The 7,525-nt window shown below is 36.3% G+C and overlaps 1 protein-coding gene across 1 annotated transcript in view; it reads left to right on the forward strand.

Annotated features, from left to right (window-relative positions):
• Positions 1-2,187: 2,187 nt before the first annotated feature.
• Positions 2,188-7,525, forward strand: part of LOC107720858 (gamma-aminobutyric acid receptor subunit pi-like) — a 43,411-nt gene continuing 38,073 nt past the window's right edge. The window contains exon 1 of the mRNA XM_016528693.1: positions 2,188-2,361. The gene's annotated coding sequence lies outside the window, so the exon portion shown is untranslated. The remainder of the gene's footprint in view (positions 2,362-7,525) is intronic.

Raw genomic sequence — 7,525 nt, forward strand, 5'->3', positions numbered from 1 at the left:
GTTTAAATGATCATTTCCAGAGCTTCTGTTAAGCGTTATACACACACAATGACAGAATTATTGTCACTTGATTAACAACAAAACAGCAAACATTTCATTTTCTAGACAGCAATGGGAGAACAGACCCTAATTCATCAACATATAATGTCAAAACATACCGCTTAAATTAAACATGCCTGAAGACTCATGGACAAAATTAAGAAGTAATCAGAATCCACAAAGGAAGCGCAGAGTGAGTTTCAGTTTCGGCCTGAATCTCATTTCATTAATTAAGGGTACAGTTTGATTAATGATAGCATGCGTGTTGAAAAGTGAGAGAGAGAGAGAAAACATACTGAACATACTGTACGTCTGTCTCTCACAGCTTCATGAGTTTGACATTTACTGAAGTCAAATGATAAATATCTTTAGAGCATCCAAAGTTTTCTTCCATACTGCATGAAGGGCGCATTTTAAGAAAACTAAATCTGAATAACCTATGTTTACACAGCAGCAGATACAATTTCCAATGCATTTTGTAGAAACTTTTATCCAAAGCGACTTGCGTTGAATTGAAGGTAAACATGTTATCATGCATTCCCTGGGAATCGAACCCATGACCTTGGTGTTGCAAGCTTCATGATCTAATGTTTGAGCTAAAGAATGACATATTCACACATGGTTTGGTTACAAAAGACAACCGCATTGACTATCTGAACGTTTAGGAGTTGAAAACACATTTTGAGAGCGAGTTTGGCATTATTGGCATTATATATATGAAAACATTATTTCTGAATGTTCTATGAATGATCAAAACGTTCAGTTTTTTAAATGTTTTAAAAACATTTTTGTATGCAAACGTTACTTCCTGTTTGCACCATGAGAAGATGATGGCTGCATCAAAGCTCTTAAACGAAAGGCTGGTAAAGTACCTTAACATAAAGATATGATAAAGATTTTTGGTACATGTTATCTTTAAGGTGTCTAGTATTAATATATGAATTCACAATTATTCAGTTTGTTGGGTGTGGTCATAGAATGAGTAAACATATTGATGGCAACAATAGTGAGACAATAATACAGTGCATAGGTTTAAATACAAGTGCAGTTGTTAGTGAAGGTTGCACTAAAATGTTGCAATGACAAAATATTGCACTAAATTAAAAGTTACAAAAAAGTAGCTAGCCGCACACTGAATCCAATGCAGACTGGAAAAGTCTAGAAAAAAGATAATAACAAAACAAAACAAAAATAAATAAATAAAAATGATTATTTTTTTTATTTGGAGTGCTACCAAATTTTCTTAAGTTTCACTAAATTAAAAGTTCAAATGTTACAAATAAGTTACATTATTGATGTTGTAATACTGGTAGCACTAATATAAAAAAAATGATATATGTTACAATAAAGTAACAATTTTGAAATACGTTGATGGTTGTATTTTTTTTGTCTTTTATCTCAGTATTCCTATCAGTGTTGTATAAGGGATTTCATGCATAATAAAAACAACCCTAGAATGTGATCAAACAGAGATATATAAAACTTTGATGACTGCAGAAATATGTTAATTCAGTGACCGACCACAAAACACTTTTTCAAAATATTAAAAAAATAAATAAATAGTTATTGATTATTTCAAAGGGTTACTAACGACACGTCATTTGGATATTTTCATGTCTGGGAAAAATGTGGGATTAAACGGGTTAACTTGGTTAGCTGGTCACAGACAGAGCACTAGTAGGCTAGTCACCGTTGATAGTAAGCACGACTGAACGGAGCTCTCGTGAAGCGACAGAAGAGAGCACGAGCGCTCAGAGCGCGGAGCAACCGGAGGCAACTACTGCTCGGAACTACGTTTCTTCGGATGTTAAGTGAAGATCAATGTCTCTGTGGACTCTGTCGGTCAGCTCATCCTGATATTTCAGAGAAATGCCCGTATTTACACGGCGCCACAGGTAAGAGAAGACGCGCGGCAGCTTTGACTGGATCTCGGAGGTTTCCGCTGAACTCGACGGTAACTTTTTCAAAATATTAAAAAAAAAAAAAATAGTTATTGATTATTTCAAAGGGTTACTAACGACATGTCATTTGGATATTTTCATGTCTGGGAAAAATGTGGGATTAAACGGGTTAACTTGGTTAGCTGGTCACAGACAGAGCACTAGTAGGCTAGTCACCGTTGATAGTAAGCACGACTGAACGGAGCTCTCGTGAAGCGACAGAAGAGAGCACGAGCGCTCAGAGCGCGGAGCAACCGGAGGCAAATACTGCTCGGAACTACGTTTCTTCGGATGTTAAGTGAAGATCAATGTCTCTGTGGACTCTGTCGGTCAGCTCATCCTGATATTTCAGAGAAATGCCCGTATTTACACGGCGCCACAGGTAAGAGAAGACGCGCGGCAGCTTTGACTGGATCTCGGAGGTTTCCGCTGAACTCGACGGTAGTGTGTTACGCAGTTACTTTAACCTGAAATACGAGCACGTTTTTAATAAGAATTAGCAAATTAAATGTTCCCAAGTTGAATGAAATGTAAAAACGATTCGAATGAAGCTTTGTGGAGTATTGTTCTGGTCAAATCCTGTTTTGATGTCTTGTAGTCGTATTTAATATTTAATTCACACAACAACAGTTTCAGCAGTTTCATCCATGCAAAGCGCAGTGCTTATTGAGTTATCTATTGCAGACTGTAAAATGTGTCCATATGTTGTTGTATATTGTTATATAATTTACATATGCCCATGCGTCACATGTCTTTTGTTATCTAGAAATTAAGAAGCAGAATTAAACTCATTCATCAGAGCGTTAGAGCGGTTTGGCTGACATATGTTCATGTTTTCTTGTCATAGTCATTGGCAAATTCACTTTAATGGCACATTATGCAGTTAAAGGAAAATGTGATTTTTTTTTGTCTTGCATTGCTTTCTTTTATTGTAATTGCACTCTATGCCTATATGAAGTATTAATGCGTTTCCATTGCTTTTGGCACAGATTTTTATTTTTTCCAAAATTGGCAAGGAGCAGTTCACATCATCTTGTAATTTAGCAGATCACTTGGTTTGTATTAGTATGTGTTACTGTCAGGGATAAGATGTGATATAGTGTTATAGTCGTGTATGTGCTGAAGTTGCTCCCACAGCGGCTCTCGAGTCAAGCATGACACGCAGAGCAAATGTAGGATTGGGAATGAACAGGATTAACTTAAATTACTTTTTTTAGAGTAGAGTTGTGGGAACATCGCCTCAATTTATCATCAAAATTCCAGAACCGGGATTTTGAGAGTGTCACATTCCCCCGTCACATCCGGAGAGATCGACTGTGTGTAATTGCAGCATTTCAGAGTGTCACAGGGCAAACCAGCAATCTAGTTAAGGCATAACTAAACCCTGAGTAACAGCTGGGTTGAGAGGTTGATCTGAATGACGGCCATATTCTGTCCTACTGAAGGTCAAAAATAAGATAATGAAGCCACCCCAGGGACACGGGCTATCATCATTGATGGCCTCTGTAAAGCACCAACTCCATCAGTCTTACAGGCTTGATTGGCCATCAATCACAGTATCTCTGGATGGCGCGGTGGGAGGGTTGTTATATTGCTCTACGCGATCAACCGCCTCTCCATATCTCCACGAGTAGAGGATGAATCTCTCTGGCTCTTCCTCCAGTTTTAGCTGTGTAGGACTGGTCTTGATTTCAGTTTTCTAGCTTCTCTGCCTTGACCTTTTGGTTCTTTGCAAACTTGAGTGACAAATCGTGCAGAAAGTGTGACAGCTGATCCATTATTTCTCCTCATACGTCCTCCCCGGTGTATAAGCCCGCACTTGAATGAAAGATCCTTTGGGATTTTGCACTGTTGTAAGAGGATAATCCCATTTACAACAAATCAAAGAACAAGAAAAAATAAATTATACATGATTTATACTTTATTTTAGCAAGTGTGTGTGTGTGTGTGTACCTGTTTTTCTATTCTGGTGGGGACTTAAGCCTGAATACACACAGACTCATGGGGACTCGTGTCACGGTGGGGACCTAAATTGAGGTCCCCATGGGTACAAAAGCTTATAAATCATACCGAATGAGTTTTTTTGAGAAAGTAAAAATGCAGAAAGTTTCCTGTGAGGGTTAGGTTTAGGTGTAGGGTTGGTGTAGGGCAATAGAAAATACAGTTTATACAGTATAAAAACCATTATATGTGTGTGTGTGTGTTTTCTCATTGTTGTACTTGTTTATTCTGACATTGTTTTGCAGTTTTGGATTCTTAGGATTCTTAGCAAAACTGACATTTCTTTTGGTAATTATAGGGGGGCTTCTTTTTCTATTCTTATTTCATCTTCCTCTTTTATTGAACCATTTTCTGACATTTCATGGAGTTGATTTTGACTTCAGAGTATCTAGAGTTCTAAAGCAGATCTTGCGTTTTGATAATAACATGACATTGCGACTGACATTTATATTTTTTGACATTTAAGAGAGACTTATTGTAAAATATGTCTGAAGCGTTTTGACAAGCTTTGAAAAACTTATTTATGCTGCTATCTTTGATTCTTTTCAAAATACAGTTCATTTTTTTTGTTCTATTGCTGCAAAAATAATTTGGTGGCAGTTTTATTTTAGCAAAGAAATATGCATTGACAATTTACTTTGACTCCAAACCATCGGCCACAGAACTCCACAAATTTTAAATGAACAAAAAATCATAAAGACTTACACAAATGCATGCAATTTTAAACGAATCGGTCAGCTTTTTAGAGCACACCAGAATCTTGATGGCTTTTAAACTGGCATTTTTCAAACTAACACATTTTCTGGATTTTCTCTTAAAATGATCTAACATTGTTTGTGCAATGACTTATTCACAATAAATGTTGATTCATTCTCTTTTAGGCTCTGCTCATTTACCTGTTTGTAGATTTGCTTCAACGATGCCGTTTAGCCCAACTTGAGGCACTGAAGGTAAAAAAATGACACTACCGTTCAAAGGTTTGGGTACAGTAACATTTTATTTTTCTATCACAGGAATACATTTTATTTTACAATATATTAACAAAGAAAACAGTTATTTTGAATTGTAATAATATTTTTAAATATTACTGTTTTACTGTATTTTGATCATTAATGAAAAATAAATGCAGTGAGCATATGTGACTTCCAAAAATATATTTTAAAAAAATCTCTCCCAACCCCTGAACAAAATTATACAAGTGTAATTGCATTCACAAATGAGGCAAATGCACAATAGCTCGTTTAGTAGTAGAATGATAATGTCAAATCAGTTCATTGTGTTGATGAAGATAATGTATTCTGGTGTCCTGTGCCAGACTGCAGAAACTGAGAGGATCTTAATGGAAGAAGTCGGTTCTGCAGAACCTCCGACACAAAATGCAGAAGAGGAAGAAGATGGGGAGGAAGTGGAAGAGGCAGGTATGACACATTATAAAAAGTTACTGAATGAAGCATCCGACTCTATGACTCTATTTATTTATTGTTTGTTTTCATTTTATGTTATTTTAATATTTTTTTATTTTTTTTTCCTAAATATGCCGGTTAATCATGTTTGAAGAAGATTGTTGACTGAAAAGTTTTTAATGAAGATTTGCATGCTTTGCCAGTTCATAGGGTTTTGCTAGTCTTTTCATTTTCAGTGCAATTGAAATGAGAAGAATATTTTAGGATCTAATATCCTGCAATGCAGCTTTGACTCCTAAGTCTTTGGAATACTTATTATCCACAAGAGATATGATCCTCAAAGCCAATATTTTGATATGAAATACACTGTTAAAAAAAGTGTCTGCTGAACTGCTATCATAATTATTTTTTTTTTTTTTAACTAAATGTCTTGACTGAATTTACAAGGGTAACAATCAGCTAACGGATCATTTTGAGTATAGTACCAAACACACAAACAGAGGTTACTAAATGTGACAAGAAAATCAGCAACATTGTAAATAGAATGGAATAGAAATGGTTAAACAAGGCAACTATAATTTTTCATGTCCCATGCTAGGAAGAGGGAAAATGGAACCACAGAACCATGCTTTCTCGATAGTAAGTACATCAAATGCTGTTTTATTTGTTGATTTTATTTTTAGAATTATTACATGGTCTACTCGTATTTAGATAACCTTAAAGTTTTTAATAAAGACTTGATCCTTGGATTTATATATCTCTGTGATTTCCCATCTCTGTAGGTATTACTTTACCATTGTTGTTTAGAGGCCAAGGCTCAGTGGTAAATTTGGCGCTGGCACTCATTTAAAGTAAACATATTTGTATTTGCCTTCATTCTTGCTGTTTTCCCCGCTGTTTAACTGGTTAGGCGGGAGGTGGTAGGCCACGTAAAACAGTAGGAAGTATAGCAGGAAACAGATGGCAGCTGTATTGTTTCTTTGCTAAAAGGACTACAGGGACTGTTAACGGAACCAGATCGGGGAGTAACGCAGAGGCGACGCTGAAACGCTTCAGTATTGGCGCTAACTAATCAGGGCTCATCTTGGCCCACGCAACAGAGACATTAAGTATTTTTGACATGAGATGGAGGGAATGGACAGCTAATGAAGATGAATGAGGCAAAGAGAGGGGGCCGCCCTGTCAGCGGGGATGATGGGCGAGAAAAGAAGCCTTCCTGTGAACGTCAGTGGGAATCACAGCCATCTGACACAGACACACAAATTGTCACTGACCCACATGGTATTGAAGTAAAAAAACGGTAACTTACTGTAAATATCCTGAACTTGGTTTAAGCTGCGTATCCTCATTATTATCAAGTTTTATACAACAGTTCTTTCTGGTCCTTAAATCTGATTGGCTGAGAGGAGTGCAATATTCTAGTGATAACAGAGCTATAACTGTTTCACCATTTGTATCTCTCCGTTTGCGGTATTTCTCACAGCGAGTGTCATGGAGGATGCCCAGACCACTATAATTTTATAAATAATATAAATAATAGTTTTTGTATAACAAAATGTAGTTTTAAAGAGTTTTTTAGGTGAGAATGTACTTGTTTAGACTTAAAATTATCAGTTTATTAATAAAGATAACGTCTATTTGAACATTTGCTTCAGCGTTTTCGGAGATATAAGCTCCAGGGCGTCAGCGGACGTTTAGCGCTCATGAACTCGCTGAGGTAAAGCAGCCTTACCTCGGCCAGATCTTCTGGAATTTGTCACTGGCTCTGATGTCTCTATAGTGGTTAAACATGAGATATAATTAGTTTTGGGTAAATCTAACGGGTAATCTTTGGTTTCATTAATCTATAATTTGTTTCAGAGCAAATAGTTTTGGCTGAGGGCAAAATCTCATACACATTATATTTTATGTAACTTTAATGCTGTATTTCAGAGCGCTGCCTTTGTACTTTTGACTGAATTGTCTAGCAACTTTTATGATGGCTGTTGTTGTTGTTGTTGTTGTTGTTTATTATTCAATAAATACTATTTTATATTCATAGTAGTATTTAGTATTGAGAAACAGTGTGTGTGTGTGTTCATGATGGTGATTTTTGTGACATTGTTCCGCCATTAGATGGCGACAAGAGACTGTTTTACGAGT

Source organism: Sinocyclocheilus rhinocerous, unplaced genomic scaffold, assembly GCF_001515625.1.
Source record: "Sinocyclocheilus rhinocerous isolate Xijiao unplaced genomic scaffold, SAMN03320098_v1.1 scaffold5941, whole genome shotgun sequence".
Lineage (NCBI taxonomy): Eukaryota > Metazoa > Chordata > Actinopteri > Cypriniformes > Cyprinidae > Sinocyclocheilus > Sinocyclocheilus rhinocerous.